The sequence below is a fragment of the Pteropus medius genome, unplaced genomic scaffold (assembly GCF_902729225.1).
Source record: "Pteropus medius unplaced genomic scaffold, Ma_sr-lr_union100, whole genome shotgun sequence".
Classification (NCBI taxonomy): Eukaryota; Metazoa; Chordata; class Mammalia; order Chiroptera; family Pteropodidae; genus Pteropus; species Pteropus medius.
In genome coordinates this window covers 4,015,692-4,031,549 of record NW_024347791.1, presented here as the reverse complement: position 1 = coordinate 4,031,549, position 15,858 = coordinate 4,015,692, and the positions used below count along the sequence as shown (strand labels likewise).

The 15,858-nt window shown below is 44.2% G+C and overlaps 1 protein-coding gene and 1 long non-coding RNA gene across 3 annotated transcripts in view; one reads left to right on the top strand and one right to left on the bottom strand.

The window, feature by feature from the left end:
* Window positions 1–10,873, bottom strand: part of SYN3 (synapsin III) — a 409,605-nt gene extending 398,732 nt beyond the window's left edge. The window contains exon 1 of the mRNA XM_039877852.1: window positions 10,762–10,873. The gene's annotated coding sequence lies outside the window, so the exon portion shown is untranslated. The remainder of the gene's footprint in view (window positions 1–10,761) is intronic.
* Window positions 10,874–11,001: 128 nt separating this feature from the next.
* Window positions 11,002–15,858, top strand: part of LOC120614891 (uncharacterized) — an 87,017-nt gene continuing 82,160 nt past the window's right edge. For both annotated transcript variants that reach the window (XR_005656112.1, XR_005656111.1), the window contains exons 1-2: window positions 11,002–11,244; window positions 12,303–12,345. This is a non-coding gene — a long non-coding RNA (uncharacterized LOC120614891). The remainder of the gene's footprint in view (window positions 11,245–12,302; window positions 12,346–15,858) is intronic.

Genomic DNA, 15,858 nt, shown 5'->3' with positions numbered 1-15,858 from the left:
TACACTGCTGATGGGAATGCAAAGTGGTATGGCCACACTGGGAAAAAGTTTGGCAATTCGTCACAAAGTTAAATGTAAATTTGCCATATGTCCCAGCAATTCAATTCTTGGGTACTTACACTAGAAAAGCAGAAATGTATGTTCACGCAAAAACCTGAACACAAATGTTTATAGACGCTCCATTTAGAATCACCAAAAGATGGGAGAATTCAAGTGTCCTTCAAGGAGTAAATGGATAAACACACTGCAGTAAGCCTATACAATGGAATACTAGCCGGTGATAAAAAGGAACAAACTATTGATACCCATAACAACATGGATGAATCTCAAAGATAATATGCTAAGGGAAAGAAGCCAGTCTCAGAAGGTTACACACTGTATGATTCGTTGATATGGCGTTCTCGAAAAGACAGAATGGTAGTGATGGAAAGTGGAGGGGTAGTTGCCAAATTTTAGAAGTGGGGAGTTTATGACTATAAAGAGATAGCATAAGAGAGATTTTTGGATGATGGGACTGTTCTGTGTCCTCATTGTAGTGTTGGTAGTTCCATGAATCCCTACATGTGTTATAAGTCATGGAACTCAACATGAAAACAAAGTCAATTTTACCATATGGCACCTTAAAAAAATAAAATCAGTTAAAAGAATAAGCTGAACCATGTAACCTCTTGGTTCAAAACCTCAAACTTAGAACAGAATCCAGACATCTCCCCGCAGCTCAGGAATCCCCACCATACCTGGATTTGGGTACTGCTCCAGTCACATCTCAAACTCTCCCTTCTTGTGCCTCTCTACCCGCCCCAAGGTTCCCTTGCTATTCTCTCTGCGTGGAATTCTTTTCCATATTTCCAAAACCTCTCTGAATTTCATTCATGCCTCTGCAGAAATACCAACTCCTCAGAGAGACCTTCTTTAATGGACTTTTCTATAATGGCATCTTCCCATGTCCTTACACTGTTTCATTTTCCTCCTTGGCGCTCATCACTAACTGACATCACACGAGGTATTTGTTTTATGGCTATTTTCTATTTCCCCACCAGAATATAAGACCCATGAGAATAAGGATCCTGTTTGTATTGTTCATGGATATATCTCCTGCACCTAGGATGATGCCCATCACAGGATAAGAACTCCCATAAATATTTATGAAATGGATGAATAAATTAAACCTGAGAGATGAACATTCAATGAGGAAATTCCCAAGGTTTTGAACTCGAAGCCATACTTGTGCTTTTTTTGTAGCACCCCTCAAATCACCTGCCCATTTGGCCTCTGAATAAAGTAGAATTTAATCCAGCTATTGATGCTTTAAAAATGGATTAAGTTCAACATCTCCCTTCTAAGTGCAGCTTTCTGGTGATTCATTAGGTAACAGGCAGGAAGATGAGCTGGGGGGTGGGACAAGCCTGCAAGCAAATGCATTGTTAGGGTAATGCCACATGCAGTTTCCTGAGAGCTTGTAGAAAGCTATCTAGAAATGCTACTATTGTGAGCAAGAAGTTTGAGGTGAGATTTAAGAAAAGGAAAAAAAACACCACCTCTCTGCAACACCTTTCCAAGGGGAACAAATAATAGAACATCTCCTCTGTATGTTCCAGAAACTCTCTGGTTCTCCTTTAATCCTCCGTCCACCCTTCAAGGTGGATTCTATTGACCAATTTTCAGAAGTGCAAAAACAAACATAGAGAGGTTAAGTAACATGCCCAAGGTCACATAGGGGATGTCTGGTGTTTTGAACTCAGGTCTCTGTAGCTTCTAACCTCATTCTTTTCCCACCTCGTATTTTAGAAGCAATATTTGGGGGCATGAGCACTGTCCAGAGGAGCCAGCCTCAAACAGAAAATGCCAACACAGGTGACCATGGACACAAGTGACCATGTTCTTCTCTAAAACTTTTCAAAGACAAGTTTGCTAAAGTAAGATGCTAACTACCTTCCAGTAAAAATCTCCTGAGCATCTACTGTGTAACAGTTCCTGGGCTCTGAGTTTCCATATATAGTCTGTCATTTAATTCTCATTACCATTTAAAAATTTGTTAACGTGTATGAAGGTATTAGAGGCTGTTTGTTCAAGCAGAATGGTATAGAACCTGCAAGGAAGCAAGAACACCTGAGCATTCTCTACCCCACCACCCCATGGCAGTTAGAATTCAGTTACCTTAAAGACAGAGCAGTATGAAGGCAACTGCAGATAAACTTTCTCTTGCACTTCTTTTAGTCTGGGTCATGTTTTGTACAGAAGTTAGCATTGAAATTATTGTTCAGCGTCACATACTCCAAAACCATGTATAACACAATTTTTTGGCAATTAAAATATTTTCAAGGGTATTTTTGGCTATGAATGATTTTCACCCCACACTACGATTTGGAACCTAAAGAAGGGATAAGACACAGCTCTGCAAGACAAGACCTCAGGCCTCCTCATTTACTCCTACTTGATAAATAAGCAAGAAATCTTAGATCTAAAAGGGAAGTTAGAGGCTACCAAGTGCTACTCTTTGCCAGGGCAGCAGTCCCTGAGGGTTACCACCCACTTCTGATGACAGGCGCGTAGAAGGTAGACTCTTACCCCTGGACAACTCCCATCACGAGCACACTCTTCCTCTATCTGCTATCTGCTTCCCTCTAACTGCCATATATTGCTGCTGGCTCTGCTTCCCCGCACTGCAGAATAATTATAATCCCTCCTTCCTATGATGACCATTAAAATATTGAAGCCTGGTATTAGGATGATTGTTTCTTAATGTTATAGTGATCAAAAAAAGCGTCGTGTATCTGCACTGCTCTTTCTAATAATTACTTGATGGTTTTCTTTCTGAGTATACATCTCTGTACATCTAAGATAGTGAAACCCACCTCCCCCATGAAGCGGCTCCACCACTTAATTAAGTTCCACGTTTTGTGAGCTGTGCCCTGGAAGCATGCAGCTTAGTTGGGAAGACAAAGAAGAGACCACGCATCATGTGGCAAGTGTTCTTATAATGGTATAGATTAGGTGCCAGGAACATGCAGAGAAAATGGATCTGAGCCTCAGCCCACCCACTGGGAAAGACTGCTGACCTGTGACTTTGACCCTCACGAAACACAGCTTATATCCTGAGGCTCCACAAGGAGACTGACCAGGTCTCAGAGTTGGCTTGTTTATCACCCCCTTTCATGTCTCAGACACCTGCCACAATGCCAGGTGCCAAGTACCTGTTCAATGAGTCTTACTCCAACCCTTTGGCATTTAAAAAGGACCTGGGTGTGAGAATAACTAAATCAAATGGTCACAAAGTTCTCAAACGAAGGTTTAAAAAACTCATCAATAATAATACAACTTCAAACACCTAAACAAGGAGTCTCGGTCTCCACCCCCTGAGGTCTATCAACTCACTGAGTGACATGGAACAAGTCACCTAACTTCTCTGGACCTCCATTTTCTCAGTGATACAAATGATTGTAAGGTCCCTTTTGAACCCAGGGTCCCCTAATCTTCTGTCTCAGTAAACTGGGTAATTCACAATAATCTAGCTGAACTAGTTGATCCTAAACTCAGTACATGATTCCCAGCAGAAAGAAGAGCGTGCAAGGAAGCAAAGCTAGATAAGGATCCAGCTCCAGGTCTTCCATTACCCTGCCATGTACTGCCGCCCCGTGTACTCACCTGCCTGGCTTTAAACACTAGTCTCAACATTTACTAAGAATGAACTCGAGTAAGTCACCGAATCTCCTTCAGCTTTGATTTTTACATCTGTAGACTGGGGTTCATTCCACCTAATCCCAGGGCTACTGGGAAGGTGAAATAAGTTAAAACTTGTGTAAAGTCCCAGCACCCAGAGGATATATGCTGCATGTCCCTTTGTTCAAATATGCTTTACCATCTGACCCACTTAATCGACAGACTCAGATTCCAAAGGCTTTTCTCAACCCAAAGCATAGACAGACAGAACTAGAAAGGCTCTAAAAGTCAGCTGGTCCAATTCCCTCCTACCTCTGTGATTAACAAATGAGGAAACTGAGGCTCAGAGAGGCACAGCAACTTGCCCAAGGACCTACATGTTCTTCAGCAGCAAAGCCTGACCCAGAACACAGGGCGGCAGATGCCAAGGGTCATCCGAGACACAGAGAGAACCCTTAGAGAAGCTCCTCTCTCCCTAAGGAAATTGCGAACTCCCCAAATTCTGAAAAATAAAAATAACAGAACTTTGTATTTACATATTTGTTAGAGGGTTGCAAGAGAGAAGGAGCATCATAGCTTATCCACGAAAGGCAAGGTTTTCTTGAATTACCTGTGAAATAAAGGTCAGGGTTTCCTGCTAGCTGCCTTCCCAGTTACTCTGCTCCCTGTGCCCCTCCTCACTTCTGCTCTTTTCAATTTACACCTTGGGCAGACATGCGTGCATTAGGATCCTCTCTGCGCAAGGTGAGAAGTCTCAGGCTAGAGCAATTAATCCACACTCCATTAAGCACAAATGAGAAAATCATCACAACTGTACCATCCATAACACAAAAGGAATTCCTCTCCCAACCCTTAAGAGTTCCAGCATGAGACAACTAGGAAAGTGCCCAAATTCACTGAGGCATAACTCCAGGTCAGGGACCCAAAGGTCCCCTCAAACGATATGATCAAAATCCCTGAGACCATTCAGGTGTTTCTGGGGAAAGCTCAGCCAAGGGCCACTGCTGAGTGGAAGCACTGAAGAGGGAGCCCAGACAATGTAAGGAGGGGCCTGGGTTACAGCTGGCTCCAGGGAGACAGCGCCAACCTGACACTCCCTCCGGTACCAGATTCCCAGAGCAAAGCATGTATCTTCAGGGAGCATTTGACAGAAAGCTACACCAAGAGCATGCTTGTTTATAGCTCCTGGTGAGCACACTCCCAGCCAGTGTCTCCCAGAATTCAGAGAGCCCTAATTGAAGCTTCATATTGTATTTGAGCAAACCAACCCAGAGAGGGGACCATGGTGCCCAAGTGCACACCGCATGCCCAGGCAGCAGAGGGATGGAGCCTGTGCCTGACCTTCAGCCTAGAGCTGTTCCCTCCCACTGCCCCCAGGTTCCTCTCTGCCAGACCCACTCCCCCTTCCAAATCCCTGGGCTCACCTCCCAGTTCTGAGGGTCCCACCAGGCTGAACAGAGCTCAGAAGCAGGTGACAGTTTAGCAATTCATCCAGTAGGAGTAGGACCTCTGTAAAGACAGAGCTGTGCCTGTCCCCAGAGGCAAGGAGAGACTGCAGCACGGAACTTTGCAAGGGTTCTCTCTTCCTTAACTGATCTCCCTCCTCCCCCTCCGCCCCCCTGCTCCCGATCCTCCTCCGTAGTACTACAGATACATGTGCTCTCCTTGGGAGGAGGTATGGAGGAAGGTGCAGCTGTTTATTGGAAGAAAGGCAACAATCTGCTGCGTGTTATACACTCACACCTAGCAGACGAGGAATGGAAAAAAATAGCTCTATCTGCTGCCACAGAATTATTAACCCTTGGGCTCCAGCTTTGCTTCTCACACAGCTGAATTGAGAGAAACAATACACTTAACCAATGGAGTGCCAGCCAAAGACATTACATCATCGATCAGCACCATCATTGGCTAATAATTCCTAGAAGGCAACATTCTGCTTCTAAGTGCTTAACCCTTTCCAGTTCATCATAGCAATGACTCAAGTATTTGGTCTAAAGCAATGTTCCTGGACCTTGCTTTTATCGGGATCATCTGGGCATGCTTTCTAAACTTACAGATTGTTACGCTCCACCCCAAGCCATCTAAATCAGATCCTTCAGATGGAGCATGGATACCTGTATCTTAAATAGTGTACAGAGTGTGGAGACCACTGGTCTATTCAGAAACTCTTCTTCTCCAAAAGATAAATGAAATAACATTTTTCTGAGCATTTATTATGTGCCCAGTACTTTACTGGATCATCTCATTTATTTCCTACACTGAGCAGTGGATGTTACTGACTCCATTTCACAGGTATAAAAAGTAAGGTTCAGAGAAAATAAGTCACTTGCTCAAGAATCGAAGCCTGGCCTTGAAAGCCAGGCTGTATGCAGACTACCTGGCTCCACCTTTGAAGCTCCCACTTGAAATCAAACCAAGCCATTTGTCTACTTATTGCCTCAAGGTTATAGAAAATATAGACTCTCCTGATGAGTTGGAAAATGCCAGTGACCTGTGAAGAATCGGGGAATGAAGAGAATGATGGATTCCCACAGGAGGTGTTCAGGGATCATGAACCCTGCAGAGAATCATTCTCTTTCTTAGGTCCAATCTTTCTGTTTCTGCTGCAGATCTCAGATGAGCTTTGTTACTTGCTCTAAGAAGCCTCGTTCCACCCTCAAACCTAGTGTAGATGCCCTTCATCCAGAATCATAAGGTCCCCTATATCAGTAGGCTGCAGCTGCTTGTTTACCCAGTAAACTCCACAAAATTAGAGCCATTTCTATCTTCTTCATCAACATGTGCCTAGCCCAGTGCCTGCCACAGGTGAGTAACTCAAACAGGATTGTGGAAAAGAGGGAGGGAGGGTAGGAAGGAGGGGAATGTCTTTGCTGGAGTTCTAAATAGCATCACGCTAAGATAGTAAAGACAAAGGACTGGAAGCCAGGAAACCTACAAGAGTAAATTATCTGACCTTGGGCTAGTTCATTTTGGGGGGCCTTGGTTCCTCATCTGAAAAGGAGGACAACAGCACTTCCTCATAGGTAGTATGAGGTTCAAATTAAAGGACGATCCAGGCTCAGATGTGCATCTCTACATTCTCCCTAGATCTCATCTATTTTGTTGGCTGAGTACTGACAACTACCATATTTGTATCTCCAGCCCAGCCTTCCCCCACTAGGCGCCATGTGGATACCTTGGGTATCTTCAAGAGAGCATTTGAATTTTCTCTCCTAACCCCAATATGCTCTTCACCCAGTCTTCTCTACTCTATGATTGGTGCTCCCATTCACCCAATCTTTTTTTAAAATTGAGGTGAAATTCATATAACATAAAATTAACCATTTTAAAGTGTGCAGTTAGTGACATTTAGTACATTCATAATGTTATGCAACTGCCACATCTATCTAGTTTCAAAACATTTTCATCACTCCAAAAGGAAACCAATTATCCTTTAAGTTGTCATACCCCATTTATCCTTCTTCCCCTCAAGCCCCTGGCAAACACAAAACATCGATCTGTTTTCTACCTCTATGGATTTATCTATTCTGGATATTTCATATAAATGGAATCATATAATATGTGATCTTTTGTGTCCGGCTTCTTTCACTTAGAATATTTTTAAGGTCCATTCACTTTGTACCATGTATCAGCATTTTATTCTTTTTTATGTCTGAGTAATATTCCATTGTATGTACCACGTTTTGTTTATCCACATATCTATTGATGGACATTTGGCATCCTAATCTTAAACCATAAACCTGGGGGTCATCCTTGATCCTCCATTTACTGTATTCCCCGTATCTAATGTATCAAGTCCTTTTGGCACCCCTAATATCACTCCAATCCTTCTACTTTCCCCCTATATAATTGCTATCTTGTAGTCAGGACCCACATCTCTCTCACCTAACCCCTAATTTGTGACAAGATCCCATTCTTTTCTCTACTGCATTTTTCACCAGTACCTGCATAAACCAAATCATCCTTTCTCTTCAGAAATATTTACTGAGCACTTTTCTTCATGGAGCTTACCTCCTAGAAGCACAACAGACAACAAACAAAAAAATATATACTATGACGTCAGGTCATTACTAAGCTTAAAATCCTTCAACGACTTTTTATTGTACTTTAAGTAAAATCCAAGTTCAACATGGCCTCCCAAGGCATCATCTACTTTCCCAAACTCATCTCATGCCGCTCCCCAATCACTTTGAGCTCCATTCCTCCATCTCATGGCCCTTGAACAAGCAGTTTCCACTGCCTCTTGGTCTTGACGTTGCTGGATCTTTCTCATCCCTCAGATCTCAGTGTGACTATCACTCCTCAGCCTACTCTTTCCTGGCCACTCTGTTAAGTAGATTCACCCTTCATTCATTTCACTTATTCAAGAAACATGTGCAAAACATAGTGTTGGGCTCTTGAGATAAAGCAATGTATGTCTCCTGGAGCCTTCAGTCTAGTGGGGAGGACCAACAATAGAAAGGTCAATAAAATGAATGGACAAGTGCTAGGAAGAGTGAGTAAAAGGGAGGGGACCTGCTTTATACAGGCTGGTCCAAAAGGCTTTTCTGAGGAGGTTATATTGAAACTGAAGGACAAGAAAGAGTCGGTTGGGAAAAGAGTCTATTACTCTTTATCACATCCTGGCTATGCAATGTGAAATTCTATCCTTCATTGTTTTCTTTTGAAGAAGCAAAGCATTTAATGTCTTTCTCTGTCTCCTCTAATAGATTGCTCTGTATTCCCAGCACCAGGACAGCACCCGCCATTTAGGAGGCATTCGATACCCATTGATTAAATTAATAACTGGATTAAAAATAAATGACTTAATTAATTAATCTACCGATGAAATCATTTTAGGGAGCATAACAAATCATATCATTTTGATTGTTGTTGTTATTGTTATTATTTTATGGCAAAAGGACACCTACTTTGTTGGGTTTTGGAAAACTGGGCTGACTGTAAAATGAGAATAAAAGTACCTAACTCGGAGAATTACCGAATAACTAGGAAAAAAATGCATAGACATAATAAGCACTTGAAAAAGGGAAGAGTAGTGATCGTGGCTATTATTATTAAAGGTTCTTTCCTCACAAAAAGCTGATTTACTCAACTCAACTCCAAGTCCATTTTCAGATTCAGTCAAGAAGTTTAAAGGCAAAAAAAAAACCAAAAATCAAAAAACCAAACACTTTTTAAATGCCTGCTCTGCACTGGGCAAAGTGCAACGCACTTTGTCAGTTATCTCATTTACTTCCCATCCTGTGAGGTGGCTGCTGTGGTGCAAACACCCCTTACTCCCCCATGCCCAGCTGCAGGGAGTGTGGGCTGCTCACAGTTGACAGCTAAGTCACTCTTCAGGAACTGTCCTGCTGAAGAGACATCAGTTATGCTCCCGGCCTGCACCCACTAAATGGTCAACATTGGGCTTCAAAGGCCTGGCCACATGTCTCAGGGGATCAACTGAGGCCTCTCTTGCACTGATCACAAATCAACTTCTCCCTCTGCCCAGTCCTGCTTCCCTCCCCCCTCCCCCTTTAGAGAGTGAGACCACTCTCCAGAATCCTCCTACACAAAAATGTCTCTGAATCTTTTTCCAAGGAACCTGACCTATGGCAAGTGGATATGATGATGACCTTTTAAATCAGAAAACTGAGGTTCAGAAAGGTTGATCATGTCCCCAAGGCACATAGCTAAAGTGACTTCCTGGTCTGACTCCCCAGCAAGACTTTGCTCTTCACTACAGCCTCTAATAGCTGAGGTTGTATTGCCGTGAGACAGAATGGGGAGCAGAGGGAGAGGGGCCAGCAGATCACAATCCTCCAGGGGTAATTACTGATAATGAGGTCGAGGTCAAAGCCTCCAGAAATAATACAAAAATGACCTGCAGGTTGCAGAAACAGGCGTCACATGGGCAACACCTCCCCACTTGAATGAATCCATACCCAGAAGACGGGAAGTGGGGTTTGTGGGCAGATGCAGTTGCCTTAAGGGTCCAGAGTATTTGGAGCCACATCTGAAATAATAATTGCAACTTAACAGCTTTCTATTGCTTCAGTCTTCATCCATTTTCCACAGAGCTGCCAGAGTGACTTGATTACTGATCCGAATTCTTCCACTGCCTTCCTTCATCCCAGGGCAAAATTCTAAATAGTCTAAGGCTGTACTTTAAGATCTGTGCATGTTTTAGCTCCCTGCCGTGTTGACAGATCATTTCCTCGTCACAATGAGCCTCGGACTTACTTGATTATCTGATGTAGGATTATCTGATGCTCTTAATTCAGGATACTGCACTTTTTCCGTTTCTTTACCTTTGCACAAGAAAATCTATATAGAATTTCTGCTATCCCATCAAGCCTTCCCCACCCCCAACACACAGCTCTCAGTCTGGCAAACCCTCCTACTCCTCTAGTGCCCACGCAATAGTCACCTCCTCTCCGAAGCCCTCTTGGCTTCTTCATGTTCCTCTTCTCCACTTCGCCTCCCCTGTATTACACTGCACTATAATTGTTCCTCCTGTTGTCTTCTTATCTCCAGGAGCTCCTCCAGGGCCCCTGTTCGTGTGGCTAGGGCTTACTTAGCACAGTGTCTGGCACACAATAGGAGCCCAATAAATGCTGAATAAATACAAGGGGCGCTGTATCAAGAACTAGTCTCTGCTTCTACCTTGGCCAGGGAAACCACCTCTCGGAAGAATTTTTTTCCTGTGCCTCGGGATGCCTGAGACTAGAAAACGGTATGACAAATTTGACCCGCTAGCCCCAGGGCAACGGGCCAGGAAGTGTCTGAAGACCGAGGCTGAGCAGAGGTCCCACCGTGGCGGTCCCCGACTCCCCGCAAGCACTACCCCGGGCTCTGGGTGGAGATTATCTGAGGAGTCGCTATCCTGAGCCCCTCCGACATTTCCCGCACAGCGACCCGTCTGTCCCAGGGCCGGGCCCCGCGGCCGAGTGGCAGCAGCCCGGGCCCCTCCGCGCTCCCGTCTCCCATGGGCACAGAGCCGAGCTCCCGGGTGCGCAGCCAGGCGCGAGGACGCCACTAGCAGTCCCGGCTGGGGGGCGGAGGGGACTCTCTGCTGCCAGAAACCCCTCAAAGTCTACTTCGCTGTGGCGCTCTGCTTACCTTGCGAGCCGCCTGAAACCCGGAGCCCGGTGGTGACTTGGATGCGGCGGTCGCCTGCGGATCCGCTGCTCACCCGAGCTCAGCCTCCTCACCCCACCGCGCGCGAGCGTCTCCCCTCGGCGGCCTGGCCTCCCCGCGCCGCGGCGCCCCATTGGCTCGGGCAGTAAGGCCACGCCCCTCACGGCCCCGCCCCCGCGCGGCTCCGCCCCCGCAGGCCCCACCCCCGCCATCCCTTCCCGCCTCGCCAAACCACGCCGCCTCTCGCAGCTCCACGAACGGAAAGTTGCTTCTTCGCTCAGCCCACCCCGGCTCAGGCAGCCAAGTGAGGTAATAATTCTAGATCCCAAGAGCATCTAGAAAGCCCTTGGGGAGTACGAAGAGTGCAGTGTCTTTGGAAGTCAGCTTTGAGAAAGTCATCTGACCTCCCTGGACTTCAGGAGGCGCCTCTAACAAACCTGTCATCCACGGCCACAGATGTCTCAGGTAGGACACTTAGCACCAGGGATGCAACAGGGAACAAAGTCTATCGATCACCCTCATGGAGTTTGCATGGGGTAGGTGTGGGTGCAACCTCTTTATACAAGTGAACAAAGAACATAATGTCGGCTCGTTGTGAGCATTATGGAGAGTGATTATAAGGAAGAAAGGGGGCCAGGGGTTGTCTCCAAGACCACTCTGAACTAGAAGATGAAAGATAAAAGCGATTCCATTGCCTACAGGGGCAGCAAATGCACCGTGGTTCTGAAGCTGGAATGGAGGAGACTAGGATGGTTGAGTGGTGACCTAGGGGAAAGTGGGCTAGGCCAGAGGGCCAACGAGAGCTAAATCACCCAGAACCGTGTGGGCCAATGTGAGGAGCTTCAGTTTTGTTGTAAGGACAAAAATTAGCCATTGAGAGGTTTTAAGAGAGTCTGTGACAGTGGTAAAAGACCACTTTGGCAGTTGTGTGAAGAATGGCAGCAGAGAGACCAGTTCAAAAGTGTCTTAGTTTGCTCAGGCTGCCATAATAAAATACCACAGATGGGGTGGCTTAAACAATAGACATTTATTTTCTCACAGTTTTGATGCCTGGAAGTCCAAGATCATGGTGCCAGTATTGTTAGTTTCTGGTGAGGGACATAATTCAGTCCATAGCAGGAGGCTATTCCAGAAGTCCAGTCCATGATGGTGACTTAGACCAAGGTGGTAACAGCAGGGATGGGGAAAGTGAACCTATTGAAATATATTTTGAGAGTATCATGAAAGGTCTTGATGATGGATTCAATTTAGGGGATGAATGAAGAATGACTCTTAGGTGTTTAGCTTGAGCCACCCATAGGATAATGATTCTATGACCAATATCGGGAAGACTAAGGAGGAACAGGTTAGAGGCAGAGGGAAATTAAAGGCTCCATTGTAGACAACTGAGAGGCCTATTAGACATCCTACAACAACAGCACTAGGCTCTCTTCAAATTGTTTTACATATATTAAACTATTTGTCTTATAATTCTCTTAATAACCTTATGATGAAAATGTACTCTCACTATCTCCATATTTCAGATGCAGAAATGAAGGCACTGAAAGGTTAAGCAGCTTGTCTAAGGTAGGTTTTGCTTTGCAACCTGGGGAGTCTCCTGGAGGGTAATTCAAAACTGGCCTCCATACGCGGAGGGCAAGGAGAGACAGAAGAGAGAGGTATACCACTCCAGGTTGTAGGTGGCAGGTGTAATAAGCATAGGAATTTACATATGAGGCTTGTCTTGGGCAACCTCAAGACAGTAGATACTCCACACCCACCCGCCAGAATCTTAACAGTTTATATAGAAGCCTTAACTGGGTTCAGTCACACACAGTCAGTCCAGATGGTCTCAACAACACATTACTCTCTGGATGTTGTGTCTTTGAAACAGCTCTGTCTGTGGAAACAGTGGGTGAAAGGTACATTCCAAGGACAAGAGAGGGAGGGAGGAGCCTCTGGTTGCCTGGGTCCAGGTTTCAGGTCAACCAGCGGTCATGTCCTCTTGATGACCTCCTCCAACAGTGGATGTCTGGATACACAAGTCTAGAGCACAGGGCAAAAGTCTGGGGCCAGAGCTATGCATTGGGGGGTACCCTGACCTGGGACTGTAAAAATCACCAAGAAAAAGAAAGCACGTAGTGTGCAAAGGGAGGAGAGAAAGGACTGAGCCCTTGGAAGTTTCTTTTCCAGCATCTCCACTTACTGCCTGACCCTTAGTAAGTGATCACAGTCAATAAAAGGGAATGACCCAAGTTCAGTAACTAAGAGGGAAGAAGACTAGCTCAGGGATCCCAAACTCTAACCCTGTCAGGGGCGGGCAGTGATGTAACAAATGAGGCTGGCAAGCTGGCAGGGTGTGATAGAACGGGGAGAGTTGGAGCCTGTGGCTTGCTGAGGTGTGCACACCTGCCTAAGGGGGCAGTCATTACTCAGCAACAACTGCTTTTTGCCATATGGGATTATGGGCCCTGAGTTCCCAGATGATCTGATTTTTATTGAAGAGCCAGAAAATCCAATTATGTTAAACCTCTAGATTTTTTAATGTTGGCAATTAATTAAAAAAAAAATTTAAGACTATTTGGGCCAACACTGTTGGACAAATTCAAATCCACATACAGGCAGGATTTGCTCCTTTGGCTGTTACTTTCCACCTCTGGGTTAGATAATATATCAGGTCCCTTTAAGAAATTCCTCACAGTTTCTGTTCAGACACAGATGGTGGCAATAGTGGAACATAAAAGGATCGAGGAAATCTCAATTTGGAAACCCAGGGTAGTTTTTCATGGCATTTGGCAAGCCTCATGCCTCTACCCACCTAGCATATCCTTTCAAAGCCTCAGTTTCCCTACCTGTAAAAAGAGGAGGTTTTCAAATAGGCACTGAAAAGTTGCTTGGGGGAATGGGAAGAATGTTCTTGTCTGGGTCTGCAAATTCAAAAAGCCTCACTAGTACCAGTTTTAAACAAAGAAGAAAAAGAAACAGAGTGAGGCAGAGTTTTAGTTGAGAAACCAGGCAAATTACAGCATGGAAAAAATTGTCTTTATTGCACTATGAAGAGGGGGTGGAAGGCAATTAGATGCAGGAGTACTTAATGGTTTCTACTGAAAATTCAATGTATGGCAGTCAGTACTCCATATATATCACCAAGGGTTTTGCAGTAATGAGATTCTCCATCATATACTGGAGGTCAGCTGCATGCGAGCATTATTTATTCTTTTGTGCTGAACTTATGTAATGAAAAGAGCCTGAGAACAGATAATTGCTCTCCATAGAGTCCATCCCTTTTATCCCCACCTGAGATATTGTTTAAAGCTGAGAAACGGCTTATGATTTTATAAATTATTGGGTTTTGTGTAGGAGAGTGAACATGGGGTTGAGAGCCAGGAGATATCACATGTAATCATTGAATAACCTCTCTGAACATTCTTCATCAGTAAAATGGGAGCTGGACAAAAGGTGGCTGGTTTCCTAGAAGCTACCTGCATTTATACCTCCACATTTCTTTGGGGAGGAATTTTCATTGTGCGGAGACGTGGCAATTCTCAGGGCCAGGTCCTTCCATAATTCTCTACCTCGCAGTCCTCCAGAATCCTTGCGTCAGGGATGTCATCTAATTTCGGACAATTAGATGCTCACTCCTGGGACTTTGTCTCTCCAGAAAGTGACAGGGAAGGAGAGAATTGGCTATGAGATTGATCAGACTGATGGTGGCCTCAGCAGCAACATCCTGAAGAGGCTGGACCAGTGGTTGCTGCTTGGTCATGAATCTTGGCTGACCTCCAGAATTCCCTAGGTTTCTGCCAGTTTCTCAAGCCTGGTCCTTAATGCCATCCCTGTCCCCCATCCAACTTTATTTTGTGAATCTCACAGCACTGATAGATTCCCTTCTTGTGTTAGCAGCCCAAATTATTTCTCTTGCTTTTAACCAAGAATCCGGATGGATCCCGGATGGAAAAAACATATTGCATTATAGGACCCTTTCCCTGGGGAACAATTCAGAGTAGGAATTTGCATACATATGGATGCACACACGGTGACAGATATGCATGTTCTCTTACTACTCAGTAAGAAATACAACCCCATAAAGTGTTAGTGGTGGTGGTGGTGAAAAAATGTATTTATTTCTGATAAGAAGAGCCCAAATATACTGTATATAACAGATCTTAAAAAAAAAAAAAGTGAGCAAGCCTTTATGATAACAAAAACAACTGTAGAAATAATACCTTCTGTACGTAAATTTGGTAGTTTGCAAAGTCCTTTCACATGAATTCCCTCATTTCATACCCATTCCTGTGATATAGGCAAATTAGATAGTATTCGTGGTTTATAGATTATATTGATAATAGCTGTCATATATTTAACATTTGCTTACCAGCACTGTGCTAAATGCTTTACATACACATATACCAATCATGTTAAGAGATATTATCCCCATTTTATAGGCAAAGAAACTGAGGCTCGCACAAGTTCATAATACATAGTTGAATTGAGAGCTCAAACGGTTGTTAGTTCTGTCCGACAACAAAGGATATGCATGCTTTTAACACACACAGTTTGGTGTCATGTTACACAGCTAGTGAAGGACAGAGCTGACACTGGGATTCAAGTCCTGAATCAGGAAAGTTTTCACTCCATCCAGCTCTAGCTTGTTCATGCTTGCCAACAAGGGCATAGTTGATCCTGTTGTCCATCCATAACAAGATTTTTAAGGTCATAGAAAGGATTTTTTCATAGTTCCTCCTCTCTACATATCATAGTGCCTAAAATTTGCACAAAGATGAATTGTTATGTTTGAAGATTGGTCTAAGAGGTACAAGTGCAGGAATGCCTGTGAGGGGTAAAATGCTTTGTTTTACCATATGGAGGAGTAAAATGATCTGGAGTCTATCCAGAGAGGGTTGATAAAGTCATCATTTCGCTGTGTACATGTATATCAAATAATCATGTTGTACACCTTAAATGTATGCAATTTTTATTAAAAAATTAAGTTAAGTAAAAAAACACCAAAGGTAAAAAGTGGGAGAACTTTTCGATTTCCCCTCTTTCCAATTTAGATTATAAAAATCTTTAGGAAGATGGGGAGCTGGGACATAGAAT